This window comes from Tamandua tetradactyla, chromosome 5, assembly GCF_023851605.1.
Source record: "Tamandua tetradactyla isolate mTamTet1 chromosome 5, mTamTet1.pri, whole genome shotgun sequence".
Classification (NCBI taxonomy): domain Eukaryota; kingdom Metazoa; phylum Chordata; class Mammalia; order Pilosa; family Myrmecophagidae; genus Tamandua; species Tamandua tetradactyla.
In genome coordinates, this window is record NC_135331.1 from 91,033,652 (window position 1) to 91,059,371 (window position 25,720).

Below are 25,720 nucleotides of genomic sequence, written 5' to 3' on the forward strand. Positions count from 1 at the left end.
AAATAAAAGTAAAAGCATAAAAAGAATACCCAAAACATACCCCACTCCCCCATTATTTTTTTTGTCTTTTTTTTCATTATCTATCCATACACTGGATATAAGGAATGTTAGTCACAAAGTTTTCGTAATCACGTGGTCATACCTTAAAAGCTTTATAGTTTTATAATCATCTATAAGCAGCAAGGCTATTGGATTACAGTTCAGCAGTTTCAGGTATTTCCCTCTAGCTGCTCCAATACCCCCAAAACTGAAAAGGGATATCTATATAATACATAAAAAGAACCTCCAGAATGACCTCTCTACTCTGTTTGAAATCTTTTAACCACTGAAACTTTATTTTGTTTCACTTCTTTTCCCCCTTTTGGTCAAGAAGGCTTTCTCAGATCCATGATGCCAGAGCTAGGGTCATCCCTGGGGGTCATGTCCTACGTTGCCAGGTAGATTTATACCCCTGGGAGTCATGTCCCACGTAAGGGGGGGAAGGCAGTGGGTTTACCTGCCGTTTGCTTAGATAGAGGCCACATCTGAGCAGCAAAAGAGGTTTGTCCCATCAAATTGGCAGTCCCCAATGCTTGCGAGAATATCAGGTCTTCCCTCATTTCTCAACATTTTAACAAGAGAGATAGAGATTAATTTTGTAACAGAAAAACAACCAAGGGCTGTTCATCTTTATCACCTTTTAATATCAAGTCATGCTACAAAGGGAGGAAACTTTGATTTCAGCATAGGTGGAAATAGTGGCAATGTAGACACTTAATTAGGTCCTTAGAGTATTTATTTATACAGAGTCTAAGAAGATAACAGAATCATGCACTGTATTTTAGAATGAAAAAAAATATTAGAGGTCATTTAGTAACTCTCACCTAAAATGGAAATCTGCTGAATAATAATCTGAGTTTGGAATTAGTCATGGGAAAAAAAATTCTTTTCATCACAGCTCAATTTTCTATACTTATTGGAGTATATCCTCCACAATGACAGGGATTGCGTCTCTTGGCAGCTTTGAAAATCAGAGGGTTAGAGAACTGTTTGGATGAAGTGAGTGTAGGAGAAGATGTGTGGATTTATAAGTGCATGGTTGTCACTCAGGGAACTTTAGACCTCAGTGTGTATGTGTGTGTGTTTGGGGGGTGAGGGGTGAAGGTCAAGGAAATCCAATTCAGCCAGTAGCTTTAAGGGAACTTTTATTTTTGGGCAGGTTCTTGGTACTGGTGTTGATTTTAGATTCCAATGAATATTTCCATTATTTATAAGCAATAGAATTGATCAATGTCTATGGTTAAGAGGAAAACTACGGTGTAAAAATAATACACATTAGTAACTTAAAGTTGTGCAGTTTGTACCTAATTGCCACAAAAATAAGGAATAGATATAAAGTATTTATCAGGTTGACTTTATTTGTTTACAGCAGTAATCTTTTTACATATATGCTCAGTCTTTATAATGCATTGGTTATGTAGCTTGGCTGTCAGCCCATCATTTTAAAAATTAGAGAAGACATTGATAGTGAGATATCAGTGTATGTAAGGCACAGACTTAGGGAAGTGTTATGTTCCCAAAGTTTACTTCGAAGTTTGAAATTTGGAGATTATGATCCAGTAGAAATAGTATTATAAATGTTGAATAGGTTCCCAAGTTAGCCCACAAAAACCACAGTAGGTTAATTATATATAAGCTCACTAAATGGAGTTCTGGGTCTTGGTTGTTAGGGAACCATTTGAAGGAGGAGGAAGAAGTGAAAAAGAAGAGGGGTATTTTCTTTCCCTTTCCTTGAACTAAAATCCTGAGACCAGTGGATTTCAGTGAGGGTTTTTTTTCTCGGTAGTCACAGTGATCAAAGAGTGCAGCCAGCAACAGGAGTCGGTGATGCTGATATCCTGCAAAATGGAGGAAAATTATGCATAAAGAAGAATTGTTCTTCATCACTCTTTTTTTTGGCATGGGCAGGCTCGGGGAATTGAACCCCAGTCTCCCGCATGGTGGGCGAGAATTCTACCACTGAGCGACTCCTGCACTGCCCTGTTCCCTCATTACTTTTGATTTGTGAATATTTGTTAGGTTTTTATATAGGTGAATGACCTGCTGAGATGATCTGAGCCTAGAATCTAACTCTGTTTTATATATAAGCACAAAATAGTACATAGTTTTAAAATACAGTGACTGATCCAGACTGCAACTACCCAAGAGAAGATTGTGCCTCATTCTGTTTCGAACTTTCCAAAAGGTTTGTCACCATTTTGGAAAATCTTATCACTCTTGACAATGTCCGTCATGGTATTAGAGTCACCAGTGTACCCTATATCTGTCAGTATTTGTAAGTATCACATTCATAGTGATTCTCTTTGAAGGTAAGCATCTGACTATTCTATCTGTCTTCTAGTGCAGTGGTGCTGGAGCATTTGCATACTGAAATGCAAATTACTTTATTATAAATGAGTTTCCTTTTATATTATACTTTGGATATTAGACTTTTTTTGAAATTGTGTATACAAGTAGGTTATATTATATAAAATCATTTTAGTATAGTAAAAGAGGCATTATAAAATATTTGTTATAAAAAGAGGAAATTGATTCTGTTAGGATTGAGAACCACTGACAGAGCAAATTTTGAAACAGCTGAAGTTTGCCCTTAATACACTATCTCTACCTGCCTTATTTCTCTTTCCTGCCTTCTAAGGCCCCTCTTTTCATACCTCCCATTGCAGCAATTCTGTCTTCAGCACTCTACTACCATACCCCGTGCAGGCCTTTCCTGCCTCTCAAAATGCTTTCTGTTACCTTCACTTTCTCACAAGAATTCCCAATTTTTTTAAGGATATATGACTTTGGCAAAGTCAAGGGGAAAAGTAAAGAAAATGTTTTGGGGCAAGACTGCACCAAATAAAAAGACCAGCTAATTCAGAATATATCTTAGAGAATCAGCTCCCTTTATATCTTAGAGAATCAGCTCTTGCTTTCACAGCATCTGAAGCCACAGATGCTCTGAAAGTTCTCAGTTTGTTTTTGTTTTTCCAAAAGTGGCAGTAGGGGTCTGGCAGCAGTTGGTGGTATGTATGAGTCATTTGAAAATTGGGGAGCTCCAATATACAGAAAATCCAAATCAGGATGGGGCAAATTCATCCAAGCTGGCTGTCTCTAGTCATCTCGTCTAAGCTAGGTGCTTTCCTAGGCAATGCTGAAAACATAAATTTCCCTTTTCTAAGACAAAGCTGTGTTTTTAAACCTGCATGAAAGAAGGTTTAAGTTCAGAGACATATTTCGTTTGAGAAAATGTCTCAACAGAGGTTAATATGAAAATAGAGGCTTGGCAGTGTATTGTAGGATTTTTTTTTTTTTGCTAAGCCTCAGCGGGCCCTTCACTGTCTCCCTTCCTTTCAGATGTAGTTGGCTGTGGGTCCTTTGTCCTCTGAGGCCACATAAGAGGTTCTTTAACCTCTCTGAGGAAGATTTGTTTCAAGAAGCTTGGATACACAGCTGCAGATAGTGTCTCAGCCATTCTCCGATTCAGGGGCGGGTTGTTCAGGGTGTCTAGTCTTCCTCTCAACTGGACCCAGGTTTTGAACCACCTTTGAGGACTCTATTTCTGAGACCATTCATTCATCAATTCTTTCAGCTAACTTGTATTCACCACCTGCACTGTATGCTAGGCACCAGGGACTCAAAGACATATGTCAGGGTTCCTGTTCAGGGGCCTAACTGCCTGTAAAGAAAAACTTACTTGTAGGCAATAAGCCCAATAAAGCATTGAGAAATATCTGTGGAACTGGGGTCACAGACAGTTGAGGGTATAAAGGTGATGTAAGGCAGAGGAGTTGTGTATGCAGTGGTCCTGAGTTGAGAAACAAGGTGCATTTAGGAGATTGTTTCTGGTTCTATTTCACTGGAATGTAGGATTTGAAGGTGGAGCACAACTAGGAATGAGGTTGAAAAGATAGAGAGCTGCTAGATCATAGAGGACTTGTGTACTGTGCCATCTGGTTAGGGCTCAGCTTGTTCTTTTGTTCTCTCAGCCTTCAGTTGCTCTTACTGTTAGCTTGGGTCTGAGACAACTGCAACTTCTCCAGACCTTTCTACCTGTGTTGACTTTGTGGAAAGACACTTTAAGGCTGCAAGTTCTGGAGCCAGACTGCTTGATTTTGAGTCCTAGCTCTGTCAGTTACTAGCTCTGTAACCTTAGGCAAGTTATTTAACCTTTCTATGCTTAAGTTTCCATATCTATAAAATGGGGATAATAGTAGTCCTTTATATCATAAAGTCAATGAAAGAATTTAATTAATTAAAAATAAATAGCAAAATGCTTAAAACAGAACTTGGAATAAAGTAAATTATTAAATGTTAGCTATTATTTTTTATTTTTTATTTTTTGCATGGACAGGCACCAGAAATTGAACCTGGGCCTCTGCCTGCTGAGCCATCGTGGCCCGCCCTTGCCATTATTTTTAAAATAATTTTTGTTCTCAGAGAAATAGCATCCTTTTAAATTTTCCTGGATATTAGTTTTGATTATAGAAGCTTCTAGACAGAACTTTTAGAATGCCCTAACCTTTCTTTCTATCATTTTAAAGCACTTTGCACCTTTTAATTATCTCTAATAGGAAGGTGTGCCTTCTTCCTCAGCTTCACAGAGAAGTTATACTTAGCTTCACAGAGAACTTTAATTTCCATGTTTAGAGATGACACTCTTAAACCTGGTTTAACATGTCTTGTTAATCAGACATATTGCAGATAGTTTACAATTTGCGAAAGTATGTAGGTGGATTGTTGGATATACCCCTTAGTTTATTCCACATAGTTGGCAATTATCATTTATTTTCTTTGTGTTATCAATTCATTTGATAAGCATTCATTGAGTTTCCTTATCCTAGACTTTGTGCTGGACACAGATCTGAATGACCCAGTTCTAACCCTTGAGGAGCTCAGTCCTCTTTAGGGTTAGATACCTTATTTTTTATTAGTATAAGTTATATTTATTTATTTTTAATTGTGTACAATATGCATAGCATGAAAATAATTTTAACGACCTTAAGTGGACAACTCCTTGACATTGAGTATATTTGCAGTACTGTGTAACTTTCACCACTATTTCCAGATTGTTTTCATCATCCCAAACCAAAATATACTCATTCAGCAATACCTCTCCATTCCTCCTGACCCCCACCCCTGGTAACCATTATTTTACTTTCTGTCTCTAAGAATTTGCTTATTCTAAGTATTTGATATAAAAGGAATCATGTAATATTTGTCCTTTTGTGTCTGGTTTATTTCACTTAATATGCTGTTTTCTTGGTTCATCCATATAGTGGCATATACTAGCACTTCACTTCTTTTTAGAATTGAATAATATTCATTGTATGGATATACTACATTTTGTTTATCCATTCATCTACTGGTGGGCACTTAGGTTGCTTTTCTACATTTTGTCTATTGTGACTAATGCTAAAATGAACATTGGTGTACAAAATCTGTCTGAGTCCTTGCTTTCATTTCTTTTGGGTATATACCTAGAAGTGGAATTGCCAGGTCATATGGTAATTCTATGTTTATCTTTCTGAGGACCTGCCAAACTGTTTTCCACTGTGGCTCCATCATTATGCCATCCACCAACAATGCACAAGCATTTCTATTTTTCTATATCCTCCAAAAACTCCAAAACAAGTGTTGGAGTTTTTAAAATAATGGCCATCCGAGTGACTCTGAAGTGGTATCTCATTGCGGTTTTGATTTGCATTCCTCTAATGGCTAATGATATTGATTTTCATACACTTACTGGCCATTTGAAAATCTTTGGAAAAAAATCTATTCAAATCCTTGCCCCATTGGTTAATTGTGGTGCTTGTCTTTTTGTTGTTGAATTGTAGGAGTTCTTTATATAATTTTAAATCCTTCAGAAATGTATGGTTTCCAAATATTTTCTACCATTCTGTTAGTTTTCTTTTCACTTTAGAAGAAAAGATTTACTTTTGCTATTTAGCTATTTTGTTTTCTGTATGTTTTATAAGTTTTTTCTTCTTCATTTACTCCATTACTAACTTTTTTGTATATAGTTGCTTTTTTGTTGTGTACTATTTTGATTCCCTTCTTTCTTTCCCTTTCTCTATATGTTTTATTTATTCTCTTAGTGGTTACCTTTATAATTACTGTTAACATCTTAAACTAATAACAATCTAGTTCTAGTATCAATCTAGGTTCAGTAGTATACAAACTCTCTACTTCTATATATCTCCATCTGTTTTGGTTTGCTAAAGCTGCCAGAATACAATAAGCCAAACATGGATTAGCTTTTATAAGAGGATTTATTAGGTTACCGATTTACAGTTCTAAGGGCATGGAAATGTCCAAATTAAGGCGTCCAGAGAGGGATATCTTGACTTTGAAGAAAGACCTCAGGCATCTGGAACGGCTGTGTTAGCTGGGATCTGCTGGTCCTTACTCCTGGTTCATTGCTTTCAGCTTCTGATTCCAGTTGTTTTCTCTCTAAATGTTTGTGGGTCCTCATTTAACTTCTCCAGGGCAAACTCTGGATTTCATCTCTTAGTTTAGCATCTCCAGATATCTGTGTCTGGTTTCATCTCTCTGCTTTCTGTGTGGGCTCTGGATTCTCTCTCTTTCTGTGAGCTCTTTTGAGGATTCCAGTAAACTAATTAAGAGCGAGCTTGAATGGGCAGGGCCACACCTCCATGGAAAAAAATCTAGTCAAAAGATCAGATTATATCTAATCTAATTAGATGAGATTAGACCATAATTGGGTGGGTTAGATCTCCGTGGAAACAACCTAATTGAAAGATCCTGGGCGGGCCACTGTGGCTCGGCAGGTAAGAGTGCTTGCCTGCCATGCCCAAGGACCCGGGTTCGAGTCCCGGTGCCTGCCCATGTAAAAAAAAAACAAACAAAAAAAAACATAGAAAGATCCCAGCCACAATAAGTATGTACCTACAGTACAAGTTACTGTCTGGTGTCCTATTCGTTCAGCTTGAAGGACTTCCTTTAGCATTTCCTGTAGGGCAGGTCTTCTAGTAATGAGCACTTTTTAGTTTTTGTTTATCTGTAAATGTCGTCATTTCTCCTTCATTTTTGAAAGATAATTTTGCCAGAATTAAAATTCATGGATGCATAATCTAACTCAAACTGTCTGGGTAGCTCATTTAAATAATTGAAACACAGGGATCCCTGAATAGTAATGAGGGCCTTTAATCCTGTATAGTTTAATGTAATGCCTGGATACATTCTAGAATATATTACGCAGATAATCAGAAAGTATTGGCAAAGTCCCTTGAGGGATGGGAAAAAAAATATGGAACTATTAAACTTTACCACTGGGGAAACCCCTGATACTGTGTCAAATATTAGGGACTAAATATTAGATGACTCCTAGGGATGAGTCTGGCCCTGGCACCATGGGATCAACAATTCCATCCTGACAAAAAGGGGGAAAAGAAGTGTAACAAATAAGGTATCATTGACTGCGAGAGTTCAAATAGAGTTGAGAGACTACTCTGGAGGTTGCTCTTATGCAAGCTTCAGTTAGACATTGCTACCTATCATAACTTGCCAACCCCTTGTGACGCTTGCCTTACTCTTGTGACGCTTATGTAGGTAGCGGAGAAGCTTAGACTACCTATAGGTATGCCTAAGAGTTACTTCTGGAGGACCTCTTTTGTTGCTCAGATATGGCCTCACTCTCTCTAAGCCCAACTCTGCAAGTGAAATGATTGCCCTCCCCCCTCCATGGGACATGACATCCAGGTGTGAAAGTCTCTGTGATGATGTGGGAGATGACTCCTAGGGATGAGTCTGGCCCTGGCACCATGGGATCAACAATTCCATCCTGACACAAAGGGGGAGAAGAAGTGTAACAAATAAGGTATCAGTGGCTGCGAGAGTTCAAATAAAGTTGAGAGACTACTCTGGAGGTAGCTCTTATGCAAGCTTCAGTTAGACATTGCTACCTATCATAACTTGCCAACCCCCAAGCAAAACCATTCCAGCCAATCCCAAAGAACACCTAGGACAATTTATAAGATTCTACAAAGGTTCCATGTACTGTAACTTTCCAGAAACCTACAACCTCCAGCTGGGTCCCTGGACCAGATAAGTCCTGAAACCTAGAGGGGCCAACCTCTCCAGAACATCAGCTAGTTCCATCTTCTCACTCCATGGTATTGGCAGCCCCTTCCAACATAAAAAAGTTAGAATGGCCATAGCCCAAATACCCCTAAAGAGAGAGAGAAAGATCAAAGGTGAAGGTGGAGTTATATAGAGAAGGTAGGGTTTAGCAAATGAGTCTGATGGTTGAATCATTATATTGATATTTCTTTTAGTCTCCAGTATCTTAGAGCAGCTAGAAATAAAAACCTAAAATTGTGGAATTGTAATCCATACCAAACTCTGAAATCTGTTCTACAACTAATTGTGCTGTGCTTTGAAATTTATTGCTTTTTCATATATATGTTATTTTTCACAAAAAAGAAAAAAAAAGTCTATTGTGATGATAAAAAAATATTTATTCCTTCTATCCGCCAATGTTCTGGAGTAGCTAGAAGGGAAAATCTGAGAGGATTGTATGGTAGCCCATGACAAACTCTGGGATCTGTCCTGTAACTACTTGTTGAAGAGTGCTTTGATAACTATTGCTTTTTTCTTTCTTTATTTTGTATATATGTTATATTATACAATAAAAAAAGTTAAAAAAATTTTTTTTCTTTAAGGACTTTAAATGTGTCATCCACTGTCTTCTGGCCTCTGTGGTTTCTGATAAGAAATCCATTGTTAATTTTAACAGGGATTCCTTAGATGTGACAAGTTGCATCTCTTGCTGTTTTCAAAATCCCCTTTGTCTTTGGATTTTTTTCCATTAGTGTATTACAACTGATGAACTAATTTTGATACATTATTTACTGATGTCTATAATTTACATTAGAATTCACTTATTGTGCCATTCTATGATTTTTGGTTTTTTATTTTGTATGCTCTACGGTGGGGTCACATTTCATTATTTTTCCATGTAAGTATCCCATTATTGCAGCACCATTTGTTGAATTTTTGTTTGCTTGTTTTTTGATTGTTTGTTTTGCTTGTTTGTTTTTTGGGAATTGCATGGACCGGGAATTGAACCCGGGTCTCCTGCGTGGTAGGCGAGAATTCTACCACTGAACTACCCTTGCACCCCTCATTGTATGGGTTTTGACAAGTATATAATGTCAGTGTCTGGCATTACAGTATCATCCAGAATAGTTCCAGTGCCCTAAAATCTCTTGTGCTCCACCTATTCATTCCTGCCTTCCTCCCCCCTCAATCCCTAGCAACTACTGATCTTTTTATCACTGATAGTTTTACTCTCCATAGTTTTGCCTTTTTCGAAATGTCATGTAGTTAGATTCATATAATATGTACCATTTTAGACTGGCTCCTTTCATTTGCAGCATGCATTTATGTTTTCTCTATGCCTCTTCATGGCTTGATAGCTCATTTCTTTTTTAATGCAGTTTTACTGAGATATATATTCACATACCATATAGGCATCCAAAGTGTAAACAGTATCATATATCTGTGCATTCTCATCACAATGGTTTTTAAACATTTTCATTACTCAAAAAAAAGAAGAATAAAAGTAAAAAAAGATCACCCAAATCATCCCATCTCCCCCTATTATTTATTTATTTATTTTTCTTACTCATCTGGCCACACTGGATAAAGGGAGTATCAATTACAAGGTTTTCACAATCACACAGGCCGTCACTCCTTAAAAGCTATATAGTTGTACAGTCATTTTCAAGAATCAAGGCTATTGGATTACAGTTAAACAGTTTCAGGCAGTTCCCTTGAGCTACTCCAATAGGCCAAACACTGAGAAGGGATATCTATATATTGCATAAGAATAGCCTCCAGAATGTTCTCTCTACTCTATTTGTAATCTCTCAGCCACTGAAACTTTAGTTTCATTTCTCTTCTCCCTTTTGATCAGGAAGCCTTTCTTACTCCCATAATGCCAAGGCCAGGCTTATACCCAGGAGTGATGCCCCCTGTTGTCAGGGAGGTTTGCACCTCTGGGAGTCATGTCCCACGTAGGGAGGGGAGGGCAGTGAGTTCACTTGAGGAGTTTGCTTAGAGAGAGAGGCCATATCTGAGCAACAAAAGAAGTTCTCCAGAGGCGACTCTTAGGCATAATCATAAGTAGATTCAACGTCTCCTTTGGAGGAATAAGTTTCTTAAGGGCCAGTCGCAAGATCAAGGGCCTGGCCCATCAAATTTGCAGTCCCGAACGCTTGCAAGAATATCAGGTCTTCCTCAGGTGGAGAAGTTGAATATATCCTCCTTTTTCCTCAGTCCCTCAAGGGGACATTGCAAATACTTCTTTATCTTAGGCCTAGATCACTCTGGGATGTATTGGGGCATCCCACCAAACTGTACAAACCAACAAGATTTCACTCCCTATTTAAGGTTCTATGTTATGACGTTTGAATAAGCTGACCATGCAAGTTCAATTAGATAGTGTGCTACCTAAAATATAAATTTTACACCAAATAAACATCTCTTCCTTTGGTCTCACATAGAAACTGAAGTTATAAAATACAGTCAATATCATCCTTTGCCCTTTAGTCTTATTTACCTTATCCTACCCAGATCAGCTTCATTCATATCTATAATTGAAGTCTGATCACTTTTTCAGTGTTTTTAACAGTTTACGGGGTAACGCTGACTTTCATAGCTGCAGAACTCTAACTCTGAGTCTCAGTATGACACAAATACCTGAAGTTCCAGGGAATGACCAGGTTATACACAAAGAGCTTGGCATCTCAGAATTTAGAAGTAAGTTACAATTCTGGAATAGATATAAACTGCTGTGTTTACAATCTAGGAACCTTTACAATAAGCCTTCCCTTGATAACCTGTGGATTCAGTTCTCAGTGTATGCAATATTATAGTTAGTCCATGTCAGTGAGGTGTTATTTTTTTCTGTTTCTGGCTTATTTCACTCAACATAGTATCCTCAAGGTTCATTCACTTTGTTGCATGCCTCACAGCCTTATTCCTTTTCACAGCTGCTCAATAGTCCACTTAATGTATATACCACAGTCCCCCTTCCATTCCTCAGATAATGTATCCTTAAGCCACCTCCATCCAATGCAGATTGCAAACATTGCCACCATAAACATCAGTGTGCAAGTGTCTATTCATGTTCCCGCTCTGTTCCTCCATGTGTACACCTAACTACGGGGTTGCAGGATCATATGACAACACCCCCCCCCCCCCCCCGCAGCCTACTGTGGAACCACCACACAGGGGCTGTACCACTCTGCTTCCCCATCTAACAGTAATTAGATACATCTCTCCATATTTTCTTCAGCACTTCTATCTCTCTATTCTTTTTTAAACAGTTTATTCACACATCATACAATCCAAGCTGAGTAAAAAAAAATCAGTGGTTTCCAGTATAATCACATAACCATGCCTTCACCACCACAGTCTATCTGAAGACATTTCTGGTTCTTCCACAAAGAATCCTATACCCCTTCCCCATATCACCCGCTTATTGACATTTAGATTTGGCATATTGCCTACGTTGGAGGCATATTACGTGACTGTTAACTGTAGACCTTAATTTGCATTGACTGTTATTTCCACCCCTCTCCGTACACCATCCTGTTTTCAACACCTTATACTGTTGACATTCATTTATTCTGTCTCATGCAAAAACATTCTTCTGTCTGTGCATTTAATCACCAACATTGTCACTCTAGGCAGCGCTAAATTATACTGGCCCAGTCTTAATCCTCTGTCTTTTCTTTTGGTGTCATAAATATGTCCAGCCCTCCTCCCTCAACCATTTTCAAACTTAGTTTTGTTTAGTGTACTTAAGTATTGGCTTACCATCAGATAATATTGTACTATTCATTTCTGGATCTTTACAATCAGTCCCATTGAACATTCTGTACTTCTTTACCATCAAATGTCCAATCACTCTCTTCTTTCTGTCTCCTAGTAACCTGTGTTCTCAACTAAAATATAAATTTTATATTTTAAAGTTCTCTCATTAATGTTAGTTCATATTAGTGAGACCATATAATATTTGTTCTTTTGTTTCTGGCTAATTTCACTCAGCATAATGTCTTTAGGTTCATCCACATTGTTACATGCTTCATGACTTTATTCTGCCTTACAGTTGGGTAATATTCGATTGTATGTATATACCACAGTTTGTTTAGCCACTTGTCTATTGGTAGACATTTGGACTATTTCTGTATCTTGGCAGTCATGAATAATATAAACATCGGTGTGCAAATGTCCGATTTTGTCCTTACCCTCAGTTCCTCCTGATATATACCTATTAATGGGATCATATGGCACTTCTGTACTTAGCTTCCTGAGGATCTGTCAAACTGACTTCCAGCACAGTTGCACCATTCTGCATTCCCACGAGCAGTGTAAAATGTGCCTTTTTCTCCATGTCCTCTCCAGAACTTGTTTTCTTTTTTTGATAATGGCCATTCTGGTATATCTCATCGTGACTTTGATTTGCATTTCCCTAGTAACTAGTGAGGTTGAACATCTTTTCATATGTTTTTAAGCCATTTTTATTTTCTCTTCTGAAAAGTATCTGTCCATGTCTTTTGAACATTTTTTATTGTGAAATATACACAAAGAAAAGAAAGCAAAGGGGGTACAAGGGTAGAATTTTAGTTCAGTGGTAGAATTCTTGCCTGCCATGCAGTAGACCCAGCTTCGATTCCCGGCCCATGCACTTCCCAAACAAAGAAACCAACAAAAGCAAACAAGCAGTTCAACAGATGATGCTGCAGTAATGGGATACCCCCATGGAAAAAGAATGAAATGTGACCCTGCCATACAGCACACAAAAAAAGAGAGAAAGAGAAAGGGAAAGCAGTAATTTTTGAAGTACATTTCAGCAAGTAGTTACAGAACAGAGTTCAGAGTTTCTTATGAGTTACCATTGTACTATTTCAGGTTTTTTCTTCTAGCTGCTCCAAAACACTGGAGGCTAAAAGAAATATCATTATAGTGATTCAGTAGTCATATTCGTTTGTTAAGTCCTATTTCCTTTGTTATAACTCCTCCTCCTTTGACCCTTCTACCAATCTATAGGGATCTTTAGGCAATGCCTGTTCTGACTTTTTTATGTTGAAAAGGGATGTTGACACTAGATAAGGGTATATAATTATTTGATAAACTTGGAGAGGCTGGTCCCTCTGGGTTTCAGGAAAGTAAACTTAGTACATGAAACTTTTATAGAATCTGTTAGAGGCCTAGGTGTTCTTTTTTTTTTTTTAATATTTTTTTGAGAAATGTTCGCATACATACAGTCCATCCATAGTATATAATCAGTGGCTTACAATATATCACATAGTTGTGTATTCATCACCATGATTATTTTTAGAACATTTGCATCACTCCAGAAAAAGAAATGAAAAGAAAAAAGAAAAAAACTCATACCTACCATACCCCTTACCCCTCCCTCTCATCGACCACTAGTATTTCAATCTACCCCATTTTTTTTTACCCCTTTTCCCCCTCTATTATTTATTTTTCCTTAATTTTTACTCATCTGTCCATACCCTGGGTAAAAGGAGCATTGGACACAAGGTTTTCACAATCACACAGTCATATTGTAAAAGCTATATAGTTATGTAGTCATCTTCAACAATTGAGGCTACTGGCCTTGATTCTTGAAGATGATTGTATAAAGCTATAATGTTCACAACATGTCAATGTGTGTTTACAATGTGAGCCATTGATTGTACACCATGTATAGAATATAATGTGTGAAGATTTCTCAATAAAAATATTTAGAAAAGAAAAGAAAAAAGAATCAAGGCTGCTAGAACACAGTTCAACAGTTTCAGGTACTTCCTTCTAGCTACTCCAATGCTTCATAAACTAAAAAGGAATATCTATATAATGCATAAGAATAACCTCCAGGATAACCCCTCAACTCCGAAATCTCTCAGCCACTGAAACTTTTATCATCTCATCTCTCTTCCACCTTTTGGTCATGAAAGCTTTCTCAATTCCATGATACCAGGTCCTAGCTTATCCTGGGAATTCTCTTCCCTGTTGCCAGGCAGATTTACACCCCTGGAAGTCATGTCCCATGTAGTGGGGAGGGCATTGAGTTCACCTGCTGGGTTGGCTTAGAGAGAGAGGCCACATCTAAGCAACAAAAGAGGTTCTCTGGGGGTGACTCTTAGGCCTAATTTTAAGTAGGCTTAGCCTATCCATTGCAAGAATAAGTTTCATAGGCACAAACCCTAAGACCGAGAACTCAGCCTATTAATTTGGTTGTCCCCCCACTGCTTGTGAGAATATCAGAAATTCTCCAAATGGGGGAGTTGAATATTTCCTCTTTTCTCCCCAGTCCCCCAAGAGGATTTTGCAGATACATTGTAAAAGTGGTCTTGACTCTACCATCTTGTCCTTTAGTTTTATTTGTCAGATCTATATATTAATTTCCTTCTCTCCCTTTTTTTCCTATAAATTACCATCACTCATATTCTTCAATTCTGTGCTCTCCTCTAGACCTCTCTCTCCTGTCTTTTTTTTCAGCTGACGAGACTCCCTTTAGTATTTCTTGTAGGACTGGTCTCTTGTTGATTAGTTTTCTCAATCTGTCTTTGTCTTTGAAGATTTAATCTGTCCCCCAATTTTGAAGGATAACTTAGCTGGATAAAGAATTCTTGGCTGAAAGCCTTTCTCGTTCAGGATCTTAAATATATCATACCACTGCCTTCTTGCTTCCACAGTGCCTGTTGAGTAGTGTGAAATCAGTCTTATGTGTTTTCCTTTGTATGTAGTAGATTGCTTTTCTCATGTTGCTTTTAGGACTTTCTGTTTCTCTTCAACACCTGACCATTTGATTAGTATGTGTCTTGGAGTAGGTCTGTTTAAATTTATTCTACTTGGAGTTTGTTGGGCCACTTTGATTTGCATACTTATGTCTTTCATAAGGGTTGGGAAGTTTTCCCCAATTATATCTTCAACTAACTTTCTTAACCCTTTAGTCTTTTGTTCTTCTGGGACCCCAGTGATTCTTACATTTGTGTGCTTCTTGTTGTTCATCATTTCCCTAAGATCCAGTTGCATTTTTTCCCATCTTTCTTGCCATTTGTTCAAATTTTGTTTGCTCTAGTCAAATTATTCTGTCTTCTAGTTCACTAATTCTTCCTTCTGCTTCTTCAAATCTGTTAGTATATTTCTAATTTGGTCTACTGTATCTTTCATTTATGTGAGATCTACCATTTTTCTGTTTAACCTTCTGAATTCTTCTTTATGCTTTTCTAGTGTCTTCCTGATATCTTTATTTCTTTATAAATATCCTTGAGTAGTTCCATATTCTGTGTCCCCTCTGGAATTTTTATTTGGTCATTTGGCTGGCCCATTTCTGTTTGGATGATCACATGCTTTGTGATTTTCTGTTGTGTTCTGGGCATTTGATTATCTTGGTATGGTTATTTTGCAAACTGGTTTCTTCACTCTTCTAAAGTTTTGTATTTACTTGGTTTTCGCTGAAGATTTCCTTTTGCACTTGGTTTGTTGGTTATTCTCCCCCAAATCAAGGTCTGGGTCTCATATAGGGGATACAATTCAACTTGAGGGTATATTAGAAGCTAGGCCAGGATGCAGGGTTACTTCAGTGCAGAATGACTGCCCACCATGTGGGAGACCCAGATTCAACTCCTGGCCACTTCACCAAAAGGGGAAAAAGAAAAAAGATAATAAAAATAAAATAAAATAAGAATATAATAAAAATATGAAACTCAAAAACAAGACCAACGACAAAATACACCTCAATAGTAGTATACCTCAGAGTCAAAAGGAGTCACTCCCAGAATATACTGGGAGTGAAGTTAGACTGGTGCCCACCTAAGGGAGGGAAAACTTAAGAGGAAAAAAATATAATAAAAATAAATTAAATGAAATAATATGTGAAATAAATAAAAATATAAATATATGAAATAGGTATAAAATTAAAAGAAAAATACTGAAAGAAACCAATTATACTACTAATAAATGTATAGGAATAATATATTTTAAAAAGAGGGAAAAGAAAAATATATTAAAGAAAAAATAAATAAAAATAAGTACCTAGGTGAATAGGGAGTTAGCCTGCCTGCACTCACTCCTGCTTGCCAGGAAGTAGAGCTCCCAAGACTCTTCCTCCCTCAGCCCCACCTACACTGGCTACAGCAGCTTGAGGGCGGCATGATAGGCTTGAGGGGGGCCGCTCCTGGCCCACAGCAGCTGGTCTCTGCCCATGGGACTGGAGAACCAACCAGGGCCTGGAGGTTCAGCCAACCCACAGCACTGGCCTGTCTGCCAGACACCATACCTTCGGAGCCAGCTATTCCCAGCACTCAGCTGGGTGATGCTCCCCCAACCTGGAGGCCCGCCCCCCACGGTGGACTCTTATGTCTGCCTCCAGGCTCCCCGTCGATGCTGTCCAGTAAGACCCATGCGGGAAGGTCTCCGTAGCTGGCAGCTGGGGCAGGCTGGAGCAGAAGACAGTCAGCTCCCTCCTATCGCACCTTCCTGTGCATCACTAGCCCACCCTAGTGGGGATCTTGGTCACTCGACCGACCCCGCTCTCCCTGGCTGGATCCCCCTGCTGCCCTCCTCCCCCAAACTGCCTAAAGACTCTCCTTATGTACTCCCACCCTGGGCCCGCAGTCCTGGTCATTTTCTCCCTGCCCCCTATCTTGTTTCATGGAGCAGGAGTGAACTCATTCCACTCTGCTATGCCATCTTCCTGGAAGTCCCTATATATATATTTTTTCCTATATTTTTTAATTGGAGAGTTTAGTCCATTAATGTTCAAAGCTATTACTGTAAAAAAAAACTATTACTGTAAAAGCTGTTCTTGAGCCTACCATCTTATTTAGTTTTTGTTTGTCAGAGTTTGTGCTGGTTTGAAAGGAAGCATGCCCCCTAAGAAAAGCCATGTTTTAATATAAATCCCATTTCATAAAGGTGGAATAATCTCTATTCAATACTGTATGTTTGAAACTGTAATGAGATTATCTCCCTGGATGATGTGATTTAGTCAAGAGTGGTTGTTAAACTGGATTAGGGGATGACATGTCTCCACCCATTTGAGTGGGTCTTGATTAGTTTCTGAAGTTCTATAAAAGAGGAAATATTTTGGAGAATGAGAGATTCAGAGAGAGCAGAGCAGAACGGCATAGCCACGAGAAGCTGAAGCCCACCAGCCAGCGACCTTTGGAGATGAAGAAGGAAAACGCCTCCCGGGGAGCTTCACGAAATAGGAAGCCAGGAGAGAAAGCTAGCAGATGATGCCGTATTTGCCATGCGCCCTTCCAGCCGAGAGAGAAGTCCTGACTGTGTTCACCATGTGCCGTCTCACTTGAGAGAGAGACCCTGAACTTCATCGGCCTTCTTGAATCAAGGTATCTTTCCCTAGTTGCCTTTGATTGGACATTTCTTTAGACTTGTTTTAATCGGGACATTTTCTAGGCCTTAGAACTGTAAACTTGCAACTTATTAAATTCCCCTTGTTAAAAGCCATTCCGTTTCTGGTATATTGCATTCCAGCAGCTAGCAAACTAGAACAGACTTATATATTCTTTTCCCTCTCTCTCTCTTTTTATCCTTTAAATAACCATTACTGGTACTCTTTCAATTCTGTGCCCTATCTTTCATCTCCATGAGATGTGCCATTTTTTGTATTTAATCTTTCTAATTATTCTTTATGGTCTTCTAGTAACTTTTTGATATTCTTTATTTCTTTATGAATATCTTTGAGTAGTTGTTCCATATTCTATGTTCCCTCTGATGTTTTGATTTGGTTGTTTGGCTGGGCTATTTTTGCTTAGATCTTCACATGCTTTTTGATTTTCTATTATGTTCGGGCCAGTGATTATCTTAATAAGGTTATTTTGTAAATTGGTTTCCTTCACTCGTCTGAAGTTTTGCATTTACTTGGTTTTGTGCTGGAGGTTTCCTTTTGCACTTGGTTTTGTCAGTAATTCACCACCAAACCAAGGCCCAGATCTCATGTAAGGGGGTAGGATTCTACTTAAGGGTCTATTAAAAGCTAGGCAGGGATACATGGGTAGTTCAGTGGCAGAATGTTTACCCATCACACCGAAGACCTGGGCTCAATTCCCATCCCATGCTCTGAAAAAAAATTTAAAAAAATAAAATTTAAAAAATATGAAAAAACACATCTCAAAGGTAGTAGGCCCCAGGGTGGTGCAATGGAGGCTCAGTGGCAGAATTCTCACCTGTCACACCAGAGATCTGGCTTTGATTCCTGGAGCCTGCCCATGCCAAAAAAAGAAAAGAAAAAGTAGTAGGCCCCAAAGTCAAAAGCCAGCCCAAGATATTTTGGGAATGAACTCAGACTGGTGCCCACAGAAGGGAGAGAAAATAAAAATTTAAAAAATAAAAAATCAATAAAATATAAACATATAAGGTGTATATAAATAATAGTATAAAATAAAAGATAACCATTCTACCAATAAATATATTTAGAAGAAATATATTAAGAAAAGAACAAAACTTAGGCAGATATGGAGTTTGCCAGACTGCACTTACTGCTTCTTCACAGCAGGTGGCTATCTTGAGACTCCTCCTCCCCTCAGGCCTGTCCTTCTCCAGCTCCAGCGACCAGCGGGGAAGATGATGTTCCTAGCAGGGGTGTTGCTTCTGGTGCACAACATGAGGGGTGGGGGGAGCCAACCACAGCAACCTTAGGAGCAGCTTCTCCACAGCGTCCAGCAGATCCGCCACTCACTGTGCCTGATAGAATGATCACTTGTGACACACAGTTGGGCAACTGCCCCCAGCAACCAGGGTTGTTGGCTCTTTGCACTGAACAGCCAGGTCCATCCCCATACTCTCCACAGGCACCACCAGCTTTGGTGTGGATTGGGGAATGCCTTCCCAGACAGCAGCTAGGGTAGGCTGGAGCAGAGGGACAGTCAGTTCCCTCGTATCTGCACTTCTTTGTGCAGTGCCATCCACCCCAGGTAGGGGTCATGGCCAATTTAGCCACTCTGCTCTCCCCATCCCAATCCCCCTACCTCTCTCCTCCCCAAGAAACACTGAAGACCCTCTTCCATTACTCACCCACAGGCACTATAATTCTGGTTATTCTCTCTCCATCCCCTATCTTGTCCCATGGAGCATGGGTGTATCCAGTCCACCCCACTCTGCCGTGTTCCCAGAAGTATTGCCCAGTTTTTAAATTGAGTTCTTTCTCTTTTTGTTGTTTAGTTGTATAATCTCTTTATATATTCTAGATATTAAACCCTTATCTGATCTCTGGTTACTGACTATTGTCTCCCATTGCATTAGCTGCCTGCTTATTTTCCCAACAAAGTCCTTTGATATGGCAAAAGTGTTTAATTTTCAGACACTCATTGCTTGTATTTCTTTTCTCATTACTTGTATTTTGGGTATAAGATCTAGGAAACCACTTCCTATCATAAGATCTATTAAGATGCGTCCTTCCATTTCCTTCTAAAAGTTTTATTCATTAACTGTAATGTTAGGCTGTTGGTCCATTTTGAGTTCATTTTTGTATAAGATATGTCATGGTCAGGGACATGTATCAATTGGCCAAGTTGTGGTATCTGTTTATCTGGTTGGGCAAGTGCTGGCCTGGCTGTTGCAATGAGGACATTTCATAGAATTAGATCATGAGCACGTCGGCTGCATCCACAGCTGATTCCATTTGTATTCAGCCAAAGGGGAGTGTCTTCTACAATGAGTGATGCTTAATCTAATCACGGGAAGCCTTTTAAGGAGGATTCAGAGGAGACAGGTTCCATTCCTGCTTCGGCTGGTGAGCCTCTCCTGTGGAGTTCATCCAGACCCTCCATCGGAGTTGTTGGCTTCACAGCCTGCCCTGCAGATTTTGGACTGTGTATTCCCATGGTCATGTGATACACTTTTATAAATTTTATATTTGCAAGTATTCCCTGTTGATTCTGTTACTCTAGAGAACCCTAACTAATACAAGATGTGAGATATGGGTCCCTTTCATTCTTTTACATATGGATATCCAATGTTCCAAACATCATTTATTGAAGAGGTTGCTCTGTCCCAGTTGAGTTAGCTTGAGTGCCTTATCAAAGATCCATAGATGAGAGGGTCTATTTCTGAACACTCAATTCAATTCAGTTGGTCAGTATATCTAACTTTATGCCAGTACCATGCTGTTTAGACCACTGTAGCTTTGTAATATGCTTTAAAGTCAGGTGATTTGAGACGTCCCACTTCTTTCTCCTTTCTAAAGATATTGTTAGCTATTTGGGGCACCCTCCCCTTCCAAATAAATTTGGTTATTGGCTTTTCTGTTTCTGCAAAAGAAGTTGTTGGGATTTTAATTGATATTGCATTGAATCTATAAATCAATTTGGAGATATCTGACATATTAATTATATTTAGTTGTCCAATCTGTGAACATGGTATGTCCTTCCATTTATTTATGTGTTCTTTAATTTCTTTTAGCAATTTCTTGTAGTTTTCTGTGTATACATCTTTCGTTGTCTTGGTTAAATTTATTCCTAAATATTTTATTCTTTTGGTTCCTATTGTAAATGGATTTTTTTCTTGATTTCTTCCTCAGATTGTTCATTACTAGTGTATAAAACCACTACTGATTTTTGGGTGTTGAATCTACACCCTTCCACTTTGCTGTACACATTTATTAGTTCTAGAAGCTTTGCTGTAGATTTTTCAGGATTTTTGACATATAGCATCATGTCATCTGCAGACAGTGAAATGTTTACTTCTTCCTTTCCAATTTGGATGCCTTTTATCTTTTCTTCTTGTCCAATTGCTCCAGTGCGACGTTGAATAACCATGGTGATAGTGGGTATCTTTGTCTTGTCCCTGATCTTAGAGGGAAAACTTTCAGTCTTTCCCCACTGAGTATGATGTTAGCTGTGGGTTTTTCATATATTCCCTTCTACTCCTGTCCTTAAGCTGTTTTCATCAAAAAAGGCTGTTGAATTTTGTCAAATGCCTTTTCTGCATCAATTGAGATGATCATGTGGTTTTCTGCTTTGATTTATTGATGTGCTGTATTATATTAATTGATTTTCTTGTGTTGAACCACCCTTGTATACCTGGAATAAATACCACTTGGTCATGATGTATAATTATTTTAAGGTGCTGTTAAATTCAATTTATAAGTATTTTGTTGAGTATTTTTTTTGCATCTATATTCATTAAAGAGATTGGTCTATAATTTTCATTTCTTATAGTATCTTTGGCTTTGGTATTAGGGTGATGTTCACTTCATAGAATGAGTTATATATCTTTCTCTCTCCTACAATATTTTGAAGAATTTGAGCAGGATTAGTACTAATTCTTTCTTGAATCCTTGTTAGAATTCACATGTGAAGCCATCTGGTTCTGGGTTTTCTTTTTTGGAGCTTCTTGATGACTGATTCAATCTCTTTAGTTGTGATTTTTGTTGAAGTTGTCTGTTTCTTCTCGTGTCAGTGTTGGTTGTCCATTTCATCTACATTGTCTAGTTTATTAGCATATAATTGCTCATTGTATCCTCTCATTATCTCCTTTATTTCTGCATAGTCAGTAGTTTTCTCCCCTCTCCCATTTTTTATTTTGTTTATTTGCATACTCTTTATTTGTTTTTGTCAGCCTAGTTAAGGGCCCATCGATTTTATTGATTTTCTCAAAGAACTGAACTCTGGTTTTGGTGATTTTCTCTATTGTTTTCATATTCTCAGTTTCATTTATTTCTGCCTTAATATTCATTATTTCTTTCCTTTTGCTTGCTTTGGGGTTAGTTTGCTGTTCTTTCTCTATTTCTTCCAGGGGAATGGCTAATTCCTCAATTTTTGCTCTTTCTTGTTTTTAAAAATAGGTATTTAAGGCAATAAATTTCCCTTTCAGCACTGCCTTTGCTTCATCCCATAAATTTTGATATGTTGTGTTTTAATTTTCATTTACCTCAAGATATTTTCTGATTTCTCTTGTAATTTCTTCCTTGACCCACTAGTTGTTTAGTTTCCATATATTTGTGAATTTTCTGGCCCTCTGCCTGTAATTGATTTCCAACTTCATTTCATTATAATCTGAGAAAGTGTTTTGTGTAATTACAATTTTTTTTAATTTATTAAGATGTGCTTTGTACCCCATCATGTGTTCTAACTTTGAGAATCATCCATGAGCACTTGAGAAAAACGTATATCCTGCTGTTGAGGGGTGTAATGTTCTGTAAATGTCGTTTAAGTCTAGTTCTTTATTGTGGTATTCAAAATCTGTTTCCTTATTGAACCTGTGTCTAAATGTTCTAACCATTGATGATAGCAGTGTATTAAAATCTCCCAACTATTACTGTAGAAGTACCCACTTCACCCTTCAGAGTTCTTCATTATGTGCCTTGTGTATTTTGGGGTCTCAGTTCATAAGTATTATGATTGTTATGTCTTCTTGTTGAATTATTTCTTTTATTAATAGATGGTGTCCTTCTTTGTCTCTTTTAATTGTTTTACATTTGAAATCTAGTTTGTCAGATATTAGTATAGCTACCCTTACTCTTTTCTGGTTGTTGTTTGCATGAAGTATCTTTTTCCAACATTTCACTTTCAGCCTATTTTTGTCCTTGAGTCTAAAATGAGTCCCTTGTAGATAGCATACTGTTGGGTCCTGGTTTTTAGTCCATTTTGCAGGTCTGTGTTTTTTGATTGGGGAATTTAGCCCATTAAAATGTAATGTTATTCCTGTAACAGCAATATTTTCTTCTACCATTTTGTCTTTAGGATTTTATATGCCATATCTCATTTTTAAATCTTTTTATCCTTACTGATAGTCTTCATTCCTACACTCTTTTCCAGGCCTCTCCTGTCTTTTCCTATCTGCCTGTAGGTATTTAGTATTTCTTGTAGACCTGATCTCTAACTCACAGTTGCTCTCAGTGTCTATTTGTCTGAAAATATTTTAAACTCTCCCTCATTTTTGAAGGGCAGTTTTGCTGGGTATAAAATTCTTGGTTGGCAGTATTTCTTTTTCAGAATCTTAAATATATCATACCCCTGCCATCTCACTTCCATGGCTTTGCGAGGGAAATAAGATAAGATTAAGATAAGATAAAATAAAATACTGAAACACCTGGAATGGGTAAGTAGCTCTTGGCATATAAACAGACAGTGATGAGGTGTAATTCAAATAAACAGACAATGACCAGGCGTAATTTAAAATAGATAGTTGGCTTCAGTTGGCTCTAAAAAAGCATAAACTCTTCCATGGTTCTTGACATTCTACTTACATTTCTGTCATTAATTTCCAGTTTTATTAAGCCCTGCTCAAACAACATAGTCATTATGATTTTAACAGATGGGTATGTTTATTTTTGGCCCAGTATGTGGACTATTTTAGGTATGCTGATAAGACACATGAAAAGAATTCTGTACCCTGGGAACAATAATCTGTATGTCCTAGTTAGGACAAGTTAGTCAATTGGGCTATTGAAGTGTTGTGTATACTAACTAGATTGTACTTACCACTTCAACAATTATTTTTGAATTTCATATATATCATTTTATGCTATATGTTTTGAAGTTATGCCATAAATGCATATAAATTTGGAATTGTTATATCTTCCTATTAAATGAACTTTGTTATCAGGAAAAAACAATAAATTTCAAAGCACATCACAACAATTAGTTGTAGAACAGTGTTTTATTCCTTTTTAAAATTTATTGCTTTATTGAGCTCATATAATTCATTCATTGTTTTCCTAAAATCCTTTATATCTTTCTCTGTGTTATCCATTATCCCCTTGAGCACATTGAGGATCTTTTTTGTTTGTTTATTAAGTCTTTGTTCAGTATATCCCAAATCTGTCTTTGTCCAGTATATCCCAAATCTTGTCTTCTTTGTTGATGGTTTCTGGATTTTTATCTTGTGCCTTTGGATGGGCCATCATTTCTTGTTTCTTTCTTTGTCTTGTAATCTTGTTTTGCACACTTGTGCTAGTTTGAATCTATTATGTACCTCAGAAAAGCCATGTTTTAATCCTAATTCAATCTTGTAGGGACAGCCATTTCTTTTAATCCTGATTTAATATTGTAGGTGGAAACTTTTGATTAGATTATACATGGAGATGTGACACGCCCAATTGTGGGTGTGAGTTATGATTAAATGGAGATGTAACTCCAACCATTCCAGATAGTCTTGATTAATTTACTGGAATCCTTTAAAGGAGGAATCATTTGGTCAGAGTCAGAGCCGACAGACAGAGAGCCAAGAGAAACTCAGAGCAGAGCTGACACAGATGCTGACACTTGGAAAAGAGAGACACAAATGTTTGGAGATGATTGGAGCCCAGCAGATGTTGCCATAAGATGTTAAGCAAACCAGAACCTGGAGAGAGCCAAGAGAAGCCAAGAGATGAAAGCCAGCCCTGGAGAAGCAGAGTGAGGAATCCCCATAAGAACAGAGTCTGAAAGCAGTGGAGCCCAGGAGCAAGGGACCAGCAGATACCAGCCATGTGTCTTCCCAGCTGACAGAGGTGTTCTGGACCAATCGGCCTTTCTTGAGTGAAGTTGACTTCTTGTTGGTGTCTTGATTTGGGCACTTTCACTTCCTTGGAACTGTAAACTTGTAACTCATTAGATTCCCTTTTTAAAAGTTGAAAAAAAAAGAAAAAGACTGAAAGTAAAATAAAATTAATCCATTTTAAGAGCCAGTCCCCATCCCCCAAGGTTTGCTTTTCAAGAGCTGCAGTTGATACCTGGCTGTTGCAGCACAGCCCTTTTCCATTATTCTGAGCTGGGCTAACTCCAGAAGTCTCAGGTTTGTGTTTTTTTGGGTTTTTTTGTTTGTTTGTTCATTTGTTTTGGCCAGCTCTGCCTCCTGTCTGCTGGGGGAAACCTCAAGATTCCTTTCCTACCTATTCTCAATTTATCTCTGCTTGGATCTTGTATTCAGCAGTCCAGATTTGTTAATTAAAGCCATAATTGGAATTTAGCTGAGCTTCCCTCCTGGCTCCCAGCAGAAACCACTTTTTTTTCCCATGGGGAAGTGTTTATGACTGAGCCTGCCTTGCCTATGGGGGAGGGGTGCCAGCCTCCACAGTTTGGGGTCTTTACTTACACTTCTGTGCTATGCTCTAGGCCCTTCCACCCATCCCAGACAGGTGTACCATATGTTTCTGGTCAGGGATGTACCCCAACAGTTGTTCCAGAAAGTTCCTGGCTGTTTAGTAGCTGTTCTAGAGGACTGACTAAATTCCACACCTCCCTACGCCACCTTCTTGCTCCACCTCCACTTTTATTTTTGGATTTTGACAATTTTGCTATATAGTGTCTTGGTGTAGATTTCTTAGATTCTTATACCTACTCCTGTTTGGAGTTCATTGAACATTTTGGGTGTTTATATTCATATCTTTCATAAGATTTGAGAAGTTTTCAGCCATTAGTTTTTCAAATACTTTTCCTGTCCCCTTTTCTTTTTCTTATTATTCTGTGACTCCCATGATGTGTAGGTTGGTAGGCTTGATGGTGACCCATAGGTTCCTTCAGGTTCTGTTCATTTTTGTTTATTAGTTTTTCTTTCCTCTCCTCACATTGGATAATTTCAATTGTTTTGTATTCAAGTTTGCTGATCCTTTTTTCTACTTGTTCACATCTGATGTTGAATCTGTTTGGTGAGTTTTTATTTCAATTACTGTATTTTGCAGCTCCAAATTTGTTTGCTTCTTTTTAAATAA

At 38.1% G+C, this 25,720-nt stretch overlaps 1 protein-coding gene and 1 non-coding gene across 3 annotated transcripts in view; one reads left to right on the forward strand and one right to left on the reverse strand.

The window, feature by feature from the left end:
- BLTP3A (bridge-like lipid transfer protein family member 3A) overlaps positions 1–25,720 on the forward strand; it is a 144,539-nt gene that overhangs the window by 8,803 nt on the left and 110,016 nt on the right. The gene's annotated exons all lie outside the window — the stretch shown is intronic.
- On the reverse strand, positions 9,091–9,161 carry TRNAG-ACC (transfer RNA glycine (anticodon ACC)). Its single transcript has one exon. It is a non-coding gene; the product is annotated as a tRNA-Gly (tRNA).